The sequence below is a fragment of the Periplaneta americana genome, chromosome 4 (genome assembly GCF_040183065.1).
Source record: "Periplaneta americana isolate PAMFEO1 chromosome 4, P.americana_PAMFEO1_priV1, whole genome shotgun sequence".
NCBI lineage: Eukaryota > Metazoa > Arthropoda > Insecta > Blattodea > Blattidae > Periplaneta > Periplaneta americana.
In genome coordinates, this window is record NC_091120.1 from 9,721,599 (window position 1) to 9,735,734 (window position 14,136).

The following is a 14,136-nucleotide window of genomic DNA, read 5'->3' on the forward strand; positions in this document are numbered from 1 at the left end:
AATTATTTTGTAACGCGAATAAGCTATAAAAAATTCCGTGGATTACGATAAATACACGCAACGTAACTACGTAACAGAAATGAACCTTACGACATAAAACCAGTTTTATTGAACAACACGTCTAAACGTCTACTGTTTCTCAAGGTTCACCTAGCATCTTCACAACGCGATATTTTGTTTTCTTTATTATAATACAGCATTAACAGAAACGTTAAAATGTATTTCAAATTACATTTATTGAAAATATAGCAATAATTATACACACTTTAATTCACCTTACCTTCAAATTAGCACGGAGATTGTCCTACTAACACCAACAAGAAATCTAGGTAGAAAAGCTGCAGTGAAATCTTGGATGTAGAGAGGGAATTGTTCCAAAAAACTTCATTAATTTGACTAACACACTAATGCACATTTAAGTCACATCACACGTACGAAAGTGAGAAGAAGATGACAGCTGCGTGCACATTCACGTGTAGTGATATCGCTAATCAACAACAGTAGCAAGGTATGTACAACTGGACGCAACACAAAGACCTTCTGTACTGCACCTTTCCGATGCCATACTACACACAATACAGTTCAAGCAACGACTGGGACAGGGGTCCTCCCTGGCGTCTCACGATCGGCCAACCTCGGTTACCTTTCGTTGCCACTCGTGTCCAACAGAATAGCCAACACCAACGCTACAAATGACACTAGCAACATAACACGTTATCGACGTACAAATTTGTGTTTTGAGCTTTTAACGGACGTCCTGCGAACAAAAGCATGCTTACGTTGTTTACAATGTGATAATACTTTTATGTGATCTACACAGATGTAGCAGGAAAGTCATCTTTATTGCCTGAAGGAAATAAAAGCAAGAATCTTATAGGAGTCGCGTTTAACTTCCTACCTGAATTTCTAGCTTCAGACTTCTCACATTATCATACTGATAACGTATTAGGAGTCCACGGTTTGATTCTAGGAGTCAAATATTATTGGGTTTTCTGAACATTTAGCCTACAGTGAACGTGATGTTGGTTCCTACGAAACTAGCTAGAATGGTTAACCTGTAAGTTGTTAGTCTACTACAAAGTCGATAATCAGAAACACAAACCGCGCGGATGTGAGGGAAGCCGTTCTCCATTGTTCTGAAGGCTGTATTTCAAATGTCATTAATATCTTAAGGCCATTTTTTTTATTTGGTTATTTTACGACGCTGCATCAACATCTATCTTAAGGCCAAATATCTTCATTAAAATGTATTGTAAAACTTGCATTTCTAATTCATAATGAACAGATATACAGTACTAGTAGTTCGAAGTGAGAAAGCACAATAAAATTTCAGTTTTTAACTAATGGAACCTGAGTCACACATTTGGATGTAACTTATTAGCAGCAAGAGAAAGTAAACATTATACCCTACATAGGCCTATTACACGAATTTTTATCATTATGACCAGGGTTACCAGATATTAGATCTACCATGGAGGGACATCCCTTTTCCATCATATACAGTACTTAAATTTTGTCTTAAAGGATAAGTGATATGAATATGGACAGAGTTGACATTTTCATGACTGAACAAAAAAAAAATGAATACAAAATTATCCTTTATATGCAGTTGAAGGACTTGTGACAATAATAAATTATGCCAACTTAATGACTTAATAATAGTTCTGTCTCATATATTTTCCCAGCTGTTTATTATTAATAATAAAGCAAAAATTTACAAAAAATGGCATCATATGTGACAAAATATGAGTAGCTTAATATCAAAGACGGACATCTGACCTCAATCGAAATTTAGATAGCTGTGGTTTTTTATACAATTTTTCATGCTCTTTCCAGTTATAGTGAAACCATATGCAAACTCTAACACTACATTTATAAAATAAATTGTGTTAAATATTACAAAGAACACTGTGAATTAAAAAATTGTCTCTAGATCAAAACTATGGAGATGACAGATGTCCATCTTTGATATTAAACTACTCATATTTCAATTTCAATGTTTATTAATTGATTACAATGACATTAAATTTATTGATACCTAAATACATATATTTTCTTTGTGACTTAGCATATTACTGCTCAAAACTCATCATTTAGCATACAGTATACATTTTCAGAGCGTATATACATATTTCTCACTGGAGTTTAGCATTTTTAACAAGCTTTTTCGATTCTCTGTGCCATGCATTTCTCATGAACGTCTCTTTTTAAATGTTTAGAAATATCATATTTACCACTGAATTCGCTGCCACAAATCTTGCATTGGCAAAATATTAGTTTTTTCCAAAGTGAAAACCTACATTGTTAAGAAAATTAATTTAAATTTAAGGTAATTATTTAGGCCTAAATAAAATACTAGTTAATAGTAGTTAACTAGGTAACGATAAAATTATACAAATGATGTTAATTTTCTAAAGGAGGGATTTTTTGCGTTCCGTCTCGAATCGAAGCGGGACTCGGGATTTTTATATGAAAATCGGGACATGTCCCGCCAAATCGGGACATCTGGCAACCCCGATTATGACGTCTAAAGCACTATCATTACAATTATTGTCACCGTCTGTTTTCTCTCTCTACCAATGTGCCCATGTGGTTGTGAAACTTGGACTCTCACTTTCAGAGAGGAACAGAGGTTAAGAGTGTTTGAGAACAAGGTGTTTGAGGTTAAGAGGGATGAAGTTACATGATAATGGAGAAAGTTACAAAACGCAGAACTGCACGCATTGTATTCTTCACCTGACATAATTAGGAACATTAAATCCAGACGTTTGAGATGGGCAGGGCATGTAGTACGTATGGGCGAATCCAGAAATGCATATAGAGCGTTAGTTGGGGGGCCGGAGAGAAAAAACTTTGGGGAGGTCGAGACGTAGATGGGAGGATAATATTAAAATGGATTTGAGGGAGGTGGGATATTATGATAGAGACTGGATTAATCTTGCACAGGATAGGGACCGATGGCGGGCTTATGTGAGGGCGGCAATGAAACTCCGGGTTCCTTATTACAACAAAAGGTTATGAAATGGCGACGATCATTGACAATACAAGCACTGCACCCAGGACCAGATTTAGGTATGGTGCCGCCCCTAGGCGGTGCTAAAATTTTGATGTGATTCGGGAGATGCCTGGGATGGATATTTGGCAGAGTGTATCGGAATTTCCCTACAAGATGCAATGCTTGTATTGAAAATGCTGGTCGTAATTTCGAAAAGCTTATGCTGTAATACATTGTATAGAGTGATTTATATAGAACTGACACATTTCTTTCATTAATTGTTTCAAAACGAATTGTGCTAGCGACAACTTATTATACCTAAAATGTAGAGGAATTTTGGGATATTATTTACCTCTATAGCAAATGTTGAAAATGTCCTCCTTCCTGCATAAGGCACAACTCAACACGTCGTTCCATGTTACTGGCCACTCGTTGGAGGACTCTGTTGTCAATAACTTGAATCTCCTGTGTGATGTTGTGCTTCAGATCGTCCAATGTCTGGGGACGTGTGGCGTAAACCCTGTCTTTTAAGTAACCCCATAGAAAGAAGTCCGGCGTTGTCAAATCCGGAGATCTCGGTGGCCACAGGTTCCTGGAAATTATTCGGTCGTCAAAGAAACTTGCAACTCGCAGCTCTCTGATACATTGAGTAGGTGTACCCTGTCTCCTGCGACAAACGTCTTAATGATTTTTTTGGGTGACTGCTCCAGTCGTGCTCTTACGTCAACAACAACCGTGGGAAGCATAGATAAACGATGCTTGCCCTTTTCACTCACCAGAGATCCAGTTGTTTCCAATTTGTTTACCAGTCCCAGTATTGTGTTTCTTTTGGGAGGATTGCGAACACCAAATTCTCTCTGGTATGCCCTTTGAGTAGCTGTAATTGAATTCATAATCCAGTATTGCTTCACAAGGAAGAGTCGTTGATTTAATGTGTACTGCATTTTCACGTTGACACAAAATGTCGAAAACAGCTGCCAACAATAGGAACAAAACATAAACATCTGCGCATCTAGTGACAAGGAATCGAAACTCCAGAACATTCTGCTTAATTTGGTGCTAAAATTGGGACAGTGCTGCCAACAATAGGAATAAAACATAAACATCTGCGCATCTAGTGACAAGGAATCGAAACTCCAGAACATTCTGCTTAATTTGGTGCTAAAATTGGGTCATTGAATGAATTTCCAACGGAATAATTAAAGAAAGAAATGTGTCAGTTCTATATAAATTACTCTGTATTATTCAGCATTAATTATTACGTTGATATGTAATCTGTATGCCTACTTTGTTCAATACAGTATGATTACTTCATTGGTATGTTGTACATCATGTACAGTAATTTCTAACATTCATAGCCTTGTAGGCTACTGACTCAAGTTTACTTCCACATCATGGGTTTCTATACGATAAATAATGTATATGGACCACATATTCTTCGCAAGTTTGGGCATAATCTTTTGATGCATACTGTATATATCCGTCCACACATCCACCCATCCATCCATTTATCCGCCCATCCACCATCGACATATTCCTCCATTCTTCTGCCCGTAAATCTAGCCCTTTGTTCGTTCATTCATTCATTCATTCATTCATTCATTCATTCATTCATTCATTCATTCATTCATTCATTCAAGGAGTAAGACGGCATGTTTGCTCATCTAAAGTAAAGGCAAGAGTTTCTCTCTTCGTCGTTACCTACAACGGATATGGGTTCCACTCAGTCTCCTGTAAAATTAGCACCGGATTACCTTTCCGGGTGTGAAATGGATGGAACGTGATGTTGACGATTCGCAGCAATTTAGAATCCAGGAAATGAAAACAGGGAAATCCAGCTTATTGTTCCACTTGGGCTCCACACCTGAACGGATGATGCTTGTCTTCTGGCATTACGCCTATATCTTACTTCAGTTTTATTTAAAATATTATCAACACGATTATGAGTGTATGGCTTATGACAAGACGTATATTTCAACGTGCCAAATTTGTAAACGTAAACAAATTCTCACTTCTTCGGTATGCTATTGTTTAGTTCCCGAACATAATAATAATAATAATAATAATAATAATAATAATAATAATAATAATAATAATAATAATAATAATAATAATCATCATCATCATCATCATCAGGGGCGGATGCAAGGGGGGGATTAAGGGGATATATCCCCTCCCAAAATTTTGAGAAAAATACGAAACAAGAAACAAAAATAATATTAATTTTAATTTGTGAATGTACATAGGAATTAGAGAGTTTTCCACGTAAATTCTCTTTGCTAAAATATTAAATTCCAAGAACTGCAGGAAGACAAACACAGAGTTCTTACTTGAAGACAGAAAGTCATGAAGAGTAGGCTTTTAATTTTCCTTCTCTTCTTAGACTATTTCAATAGTCAACTCAAGGACAGGTTTTTAAATCATAAGGAAATCCTAAAGTCCATACAAACTTTGCTGCCTAAAAACACAGTGCGAGCATCAGATGAAACTGCTGTTCAGGCTGTAGTAAATCAGTGGCCCAATGATGTTGGTGCATCACCAGAGTCTTTCTTCAATGAATTGAGGATGCGGAGAAGAAATTTCCTTGATCAGAAAAATCTTCACCTAATACCTACTTGTTTTTATATCATCTTTGAACAGGTGCAATAAAATTATTTTTCCCTGCACTCGCAAGGCGCTGAAACTTTTCTGCACGTTGCCTGTAACTACAGCAACACCAGAACGGTCGTTCTCAACATTGCGGTGTTTGAAGACTTACTTGAGGAGCACGATGGGAGCAGACAGATTAAATGCACTGGCCTTGATGTATATACATAAAAATGTAGAAGTAAAAGCTCATGAAGTACTGGATGAAATGTCTAAGAAGCCTCGTTGGCTTCTTCTGTAAATGTCATTCTGTCATTGTTTTTGTATTGCAGTCATTGTAAATGTTAAAATAAAAAAATTATGGTTTATTTAACAACGCTCGCAATTGCCGAGGTTATATCAGCGTCGCCGGTGTGCAGGAATTTTTTCCCTCAGGACTTCTTTTACATGCCAGTAAATCGACTGATATGAGGCCTGTCGCATTTAAACACACTTAAATGCCATCGAGCTGGGTTGGGGTAGAACCCGCAACTTCGAGCACAGAAGGCTATACCGACTACGCTACTCAGGCCAATTTGTAAATGTTTGTGACTCGGAAACAAATTGTGAGTATATAAACTTATTTCTCATTACTCCATTTTTACTATTTCCTCAAATCCCTCCCCGAAAAAAAAATCCTGCGTCAGCTCCTGATCATCATCACCATCGTCTTCCTAACAAGCATTAGGCCAAGTGGCCTGTTACGGTCTCAAACTAGAATTTTCAGTCCATCTCTTCTTTGGACGGCCTAGAGATCTTTTGCCATATGGATGGCAATGAAACAGTGCTTTTGGAATTCTGTATCGATTCATTCGTTCGAGATGACCCTTCCACTGAAGTTGATATTTGCTGATGAACTGCATAATGGGTTCTATTTGAAGTTCTTGCATTATGTCCTCATTTTTTTATGATCCCAGCGAGTAATAATAATAATAATAATAATAATAATAATAATAATAATAATAATAATAATAATAATAATAATAACAATAATAATATCCCTTCTTCAATTATAGTCACATAGGAAATATAGGCCTATTTCTCTTATTTCCCTAACCCAGCGTTTCTCAAACTATGGTCCGCGGACCTCCTGTAGTCCTCGAGGTCTGTCCTTGTGTTCCTTAAAAAAAGACGGAAGAAAAAATAAAATTCAAACGAATTGCGTATCAACTCCCAGTACTGACATTTAATGAAATTTATTACCCTACCTGTCTACCGACTTCCCACTCTACTCTCAACAACAAAAGAGGAATTTGAAGCACTATGAACATGGTGTTTCTCGCCATCTTTTCCCTGCACATCTGGCGCCTGTAACCCAGCCAGGGACCACCCGAATTCATAACAGAGGACCAAAGTACCGAACCTTTTCATGCATTTATGACTTTCATAATAGTTTTGCCGACACCCAGTCTGCACATTGAAATGGTCACGTACTGTACGTCGTACACCAATAATACAACTCTGAGGTCACAATTTGAAACTTATTTTCCAAGTAAATATGACGAATTTTCATGGGTTCATGATCACTTTCAATGCGATATTGAAAATAACAAACTTTCATTGAGTGAAAGAGAACGGTTAATTGAACTCTCGAATGACACCGGACTTAAAATGAAATTCGAAGCAGAAGGTATGGTTAATTTCTGGACCTCATCATAAGTGAAAAGAGAATATAGTGAACTGTACAATGATGCTTTAGAGATTATAATTCAGTTTGCTTCTACATATCTGTGTGAGAAAGGGTTTTCATCACTAACTCTAATAAAAACAAAATAGGCTACCGAAATCGACTCGATGTATGGAACAACTGTGCAAGAATCTCATTAATGTGAGTACCAACATTTATTTGTTTAGTTAATTAATTAAAGATTATCTAAACTTTAATACCTTGAATTATTAAAAAAAACGGAAATGAATTTTCTTCTATTAACATTAACTTAATTAGTTAATACTAATATACAATTAATTCAGTTTAATTAATTTTAATTAATTAATTCTACTTTAAAATATATGGTTATGTGGTTATGTGTGATTAACTCGTCCTCGGTGGTCAGGATAGAATCAGTGAAATGTGTCGTAGTTCCAGTGCAGTGAGTGAGTTGACAGCGAAATGAGTGTAATGTGGAAAGGTACTTGTGCAGATATGAATATATCATACTCGTGGGTTTTAGTTCGAACTTAGATTTAAGATACAAATTAGATTTATTTTAAGTGATCATGCTTCATTTAATTTAGGATATTTCCTATTATTATTATTATTATTATTATTATTATTATTATTATTGTTGTTGTTGTTATTATTATTATTATTATTGGCGGCCGGGTAGCTCAGTTGGTAGAGCAGCTGGCTACGGACTGGAAGGTCCGGGGTTCGATCCCAGGTGGTGATAGGATTTTTTCTCGTTGCCAAACTTTCAGAACGGCCCCGAGGTTCACTCAGCCTCCTATAAAAATGAGTACCGGGTTTTTCCTGGGGGTAAAAGGCGGTCAGAGCGTGGTGCCGACCACACCACCTCATTCTAGTGCCGAGATCATGGAAAGCAGGGGGCTCTACCTCCATGCCCCCCAAGTGTCTTCATGGCATGTTACGGGGATACCTTTACCTTTTTACCTTTTACCTTCTACTTTAAAACATAAGTAGCCTATACTGGTATTAAAATATGCTACAAAAATTATAAATTTGCTTTCGAAGGGAACAAGAATAAGGTGGTCAGCGGAACTGTTCCGACTTAAAAAAGTGGTCCCCACTTCAAAAAAGTTTGAGAAACGCTGCTAATATATCTTAGGGCCACTATTTTACTTGGATACCCCTCAAGGATTTACTTCACTGATTTATGAAAGTTTTACGTCTTTACATCACCTACAGGTAGCGTACAGGAGAAAGGAAAGTATGTTTTGTCATTCAGAATTCAGTGCTTTTCAGGTACAAGAATTTTGTAAAGCGATCAGGTAGTCCCAACTCCTTATTGTGTCACTTTTTCCCCTTTGGTCGTTCTTTGTACATTATTGGAGACTACATAAAAAGTGCGTTCTACCATCCTCCTATTAAAGTGAAAGGAAACGCTGTCCTTGGATACGAAGCATCGCAAACGAAACAGGGACCAAGAATAATGCCACAGAGAAGGCTGAAGTACGTACTGGAAACCGTCAAGACTGCAAATGCAGCGTATAGTACATTGTACTTCATATCAGAAGATGTTTTGTACAATACTGCATGTATCTTTCGGGAAGATGAAAACTAAAATGAAAGGAAGTCAAGATACAAGTTCTAGCTGCAAATCGTTCAGCGGACAGACTGGGTTTGATTCCACAAGAAGGCAGAATCTATTTCGTCCTCATCAGAAGTGAGATTGTGTTCTTGTCGTTGTTTCTGTCCTGAGGTTTTATTAAAGGGCGACACCGAGGACACTGAACACACAATCAGAGTCCTGCCATATTCACGTGTCAGATGATAATCCATATTCCTATAAATGTGTGAGTAAAATAGAGCAAAAGCTCATCTGCTGAAATATCTTTAATAATAATATCATCTGCTGAAGACAATTAATAATTTTATTTTCAGTGAATATTCCGTTTTAGATGGAATTTATTCACAAGGAACTGGTGATGCTGAACTGAAGACTCAAATTTTATCAATGGAAGAGACTGACTGCTGATTGCTCAGTTTCATTTCGCATAACGGGGATGCACTGACACAAAAAGTAATTTCTACGCACTCGCCTAATTTGAACAATCTAAGGCAGCGTTTCTCAAACTATGGTCCGCGGACCACCTGTGGTCTTCGAGGTCTGCCCTTGTGGTCCTTCAAAGAAGACAGAAGAAAAAATAAAATTCAAACGAATTGCGTATCACATTGTAGCTGAAAATCTCAGAGATTGGAAATTACACATGGCAATCGCTTTCACTTTTTCTCCCAGTACTGACATTATATGAAATTTGTTACCCTACCCGTCTACCGTCTTCCCACTCTACTCTCAGCAACAAAAGAGGGATTTAAAGCACTATGAACGTCATCTTTTCCCTGCACTTCTGGTGCTGCACCTGTAACCCAGCCAGGGACCACCCGAATTCATTACAGAGGACCAAAGTACCGAATCTTTTCATGTATTTATGACTTTAAATCTTTCTTATGTGGTACACGCCAATACAGTGAAACCTGCCTTTGCGGTCACTTCATTTAAACGGTCACCTGGCCAAAAGGCCAATTTTCTCTGGAACCAATTGGATTTGCCATAAGATCAATACAGATTGTCTCTTTATTTAGCGGCCACCTCATGCTCCGGCCAGCGGCCGGGGTCTGTTTGGATTGGAACCTGACTATAACAGCCACTGTCCAACAAAACATTTTTTCACGGATACTGTCTGACCTATTTTTTCGATGGTTAGAGGACAGAGAGCAATATCACGAGTACAATAGCTAAGTGTACAACAGTACACCCTCCATATCTTGGGGTTAGTTGGTTACTGTTTTATGACTCTTTTGTCACTTTCCACTCCGACCCTGCACAGCTATAAATTCTTACTCGTTTTTAAAGGATTGAAACACCGGACGTTTTCTATCGAAAATGTCACAGTATGTTTTAGGTCACTAGTTAACCATTCGAATTTTTTTTCTCCTCTTTCCATCTTTTTCTATTTGGACCAGCTTTTACGAATTTTTCTTCTTTTCATTCAGTTGATTCAGAGGAACTGTGACGTTAGTTTGAGAGAGAAATCATGTCTAACAATAAATCTAGAGTGGTATTAAGTTTAGAGGTGAGACGAAAAATGATTGAAGAAAGTGAGAAGCGAACACCTGCGAGAAAAATTGCAGAAATATTCAAATGTGGAAGGACACAAATACACTGTATAATTAAGATGAAATATTAAAAGAATGGGAGGAAAATATGCATGGTGGCCAAAAAAGAAGAGAGAATCTGTGTTTAGTAATGTGAATGATTTCGTTTACGAATGGTTCAAGTGTGCGAGGGCGAAGAAATTGAGTTTTGAAAAGGCTAGTTGCAAGAATGGAAGAGGCTGACATTAATATGCACGATTGTTGTACACGCACAGAAACTAAAAAGTCAATGAAATTCAGTACTTTCATGCTGATTCATAAAGAACCGCAACCTTAATCAAGCGGCCACCTGATAAAACGGCCATTTTACAAGGTAACTTCAGAAGGCCGCTTTAGACAGATTTCACTGTAGTTGTCTATGTCTCTGTTAAATAGTGCCCATTATACATAATGAAAAACTGGCTTCGATCCGGATCTTAGAAAAGAAAGGAACGTGATGATACGCTTCATTTAGACTCTGCTAATAGTTCATAAGCTGTGTGTAAAGATATTAATATTAGTGAGTCTAGTGCCATTAAATAAATATCTAGTCATTCAGATATAGGCCTAGAACAACTGTGTAAGAATCGACAGGCTCTTTCATCTCACTAATGTGAGTACCAACATTTATTTATTAATTTTTTTTTAGTTAATAAGTTAAAGTTTATCGAAACTAATAGCCTTGAATTATTAAAAAAAAGAAAAAAAAATAAATTTTCTTCTATTAACATTAACTTAATTAGCTAATACTAATATGAAAGTAATTGAATTAAATTAATTTTAATTAATTAATTCTAATTAAAAATATAAGTATACTGGTATTAAAATATGCTACAAAAATTATAAATTTACTTTCGAAGGGTACAAGAGTAAGATGGTCCGCGGAACTATTCTGACTTAAAAAGTGGTCCCCACTTCAAAAAAGTTGGAGAAACGCTGATCTAAGGTACCTGGGGGTATTAAGGCCCAGTATATTATAAGGCCCACTACCTAGTTTACCCTTTAGCCTAGTTCTACACTTTTGCAAAAGAGAGCAACAGCTCTTAAGATCTATTTCTTCTTGCATTCGAGTGAGGTGTAAAGAAATTAGATTCTCGTTCTTGTTTGTAGCTGACTGGTGGCAACAAGTTATGTGTGATTATTTTTGCTTTCAGTATAAAATTTAAGTTGATATTTAATCGTTTTACTGTGTGTTATTAATATAATATTAAATACACGTTATTGTGTAAAATATTTGGGCTGCCGTGAAACTTTCGCTAATGAGTGTATAAGCATTCCATAAATTAAAATAGGCGCGAAGTAACAGAGCAGGAAATAAGGCCCATGAAATAAATACGTGGAAATGCCCACAAGTTCATACAAGTCCCTGAACTATTAAGTTCAAACTCTGAAGCACAATCTTTTGTGCAAGAAATGAAACAAACGAAAGACTGACAATTCCTAATGCAGAAAGAGCATTGGATGAACCATCAACTTCAGGATTTGTAAACATCCAGGGGACGCGGATGTGTTCTGTCTGCGAAGAGAATTGTTGTAGATATACATGTGTGAGTCTCTTGTGAATGCTGGGTGCACGATGAATGTGTAGGTCTCACTGAGGAAAAAACTGAAGACTTTGTATGCCTAAATTGTGTTCAATACTTATATTCCCTATTGTGGGCCTTATTATCTGTCACAGCAGGATATAAGGCCCAGTGACATGATGTTAATTTTCATTGCTCACAGATTTATGTGTCTGAATATTTATTTGAAGTAAAATATTATAGGATAACTATAAAAGTATGCTATTCCATTATTTAAAAATTGCTAAACATCTCCATTTCAAAGAATGAACGTTTTGTTCCTTAGGTGGGCCTTATTACCGTACAATCCCTTTCATTCTAGGATGGACTTTTCCAACAAACTTCGGTTCCAGGAAATTAGCCAAAAATATTGTTTCCTCTCCTTGTAATACCAATATGGGACGAAGTTATCAAACCAGTGTTTGTAATTTTTTTTTTTTTTTTTTTTTTTTTACATTTTAAATAGCATATCTGTAATTTTTTGGGACATTTTTGCATTTTCTGTACCAGTATTTTTATTTTAAATATAAGCAAAATAATAAGAAGGCTCTTTTCAGGCACAAGTATAATATTCAGGCATTTATAGGAGTTTATGGTTCATACTACATAGAAGAATTATTAAAATATGTTTAAGAAGAAAACTTGATCATCCAACTCATCTCATATCTAGAGAATTTAATGTTTTAAACATCAAGCAAATTTATATGAATAATATTTTGAATCTCTATCATAAATATGAAGCTCAATTCATATCATCCGATCATGGCCACAACACAAGAAGATACAATATTTCGCTCCCCCTCATTGAACCAAAACGTAAGACTGAAGCAGGTCTAAGGTCTAAGGCACAGTTCTAATTACGGTACAAGATTATATAACGATTTTATAAAGAGGAATACTACTTACTTACTTACTGGCTTTTAAGGGACCCGGAGGTTCATTGCCGCCCTCACATAAGCCCGCCATTGGTCCCTATCCTGAGCAAGATTAATCCATTCTCTATCATCATATCCCACCTCCCTCAAATCCATTTTAATATTATCTTCCCATCTACGTCTCGGCCTCCCTAAAGGTCTTTTTCCCTCCGGCCTCCCAACTAACACTCTACATGCATTTCTGGATTCACCCATACGTGCTACATGTCCTGCCCATCTCAAACGTTTGGATTTAATGTTCCTAATTACATCAGATGAAGAATACAATGCGTGCAGTTCTATGTTGTGTAACTTTCTCCATTCTCCTGTAACGTCATCCCTCTTAGCCCCAAATATTTTCCTAAACACCTTATTCTCAAACAACCTTAACCTATGTTCCTCTCTCAAAGTGAGAGTCCAAGTTTCACAACCATAAAGAACAACCGGTAATATACTGTAACTGTTTTATAAATTCTAACTTTCAGATTTTTTGACAGCAGACTGGATGATAAAAGCTTCTCAACCGAATAATAACAAGCATTTCCCATATTTATTCTGTGTTTAATTTCCTCCCGAGTTTCATTTATATTTGTTACTGTTGCTCCAAGGTATTTGAACTTCTCCACCTCTTCAAAAGATAAAAGTCCAATTCTTATATTTCCATTTCGTACAATATTCTCGTCATGAGACATAATCATATACTTTGTCTTTTCGGGATTTACTTCCAAACCTATCTCTTTACTTGCTTCCAGTAAAATTCCCGTGTTTTCCCTAATCGTTTCTGCATTTTCTCCTAACATATTCACGTCATCCGCATAGACAAGCAGCTGATGTAACCCATTCAATTCCAAACCTGTCTGTTATCCTGAACTTTCCTAATGGCATACTCTAGAGCAAATTTAAAAAGTAAAGGTGATAGTGCATCTCCTTGCTTTAGCCCACAGTGAATTGGAAATTCATCTGACAGAAACTGACCTATACGAACTCTGCTGTACGTTTCACTGAGACACATTTTAATTAATCGAACTAGTTTCTTCTGAATACCAAATTCAATAAGAATATCATATAAAACTTCTCTCTAAACCGAGTCATATGCCTTTTTGAAATCTATGAATAAGTGATGTACTGTACCTTATCCTAAACTAAAATTATTAATCAATACTTTATTCAAAAAACAAGTGCTTGAACAGTTTTTTTAAATTATAATCATGTAGGGCCGTATTC

General features: G+C 36.4%; 1 protein-coding gene across 3 annotated transcripts in view; it reads right to left on the bottom strand.

Annotated features, from left to right (window-relative positions):
- LOC138697518 (hexosaminidase D-like) overlaps window positions 1-617 on the bottom strand; it is a 942,328-nt gene extending 941,711 nt beyond the window's left edge. For 2 of the 3 annotated variants that reach the window (XM_069822823.1, XM_069822822.1), the window contains exon 1: window positions 281-598. The gene's annotated coding sequence lies outside the window, so the exon portion shown is untranslated. Of the gene's footprint in view, window positions 1-280 lie in introns of all 3 variants that reach the window. The other variant, XM_069822821.1, reaches the window with a different exon arrangement.
- Window positions 618-14,136: the final 13,519 nt, after the last annotated feature.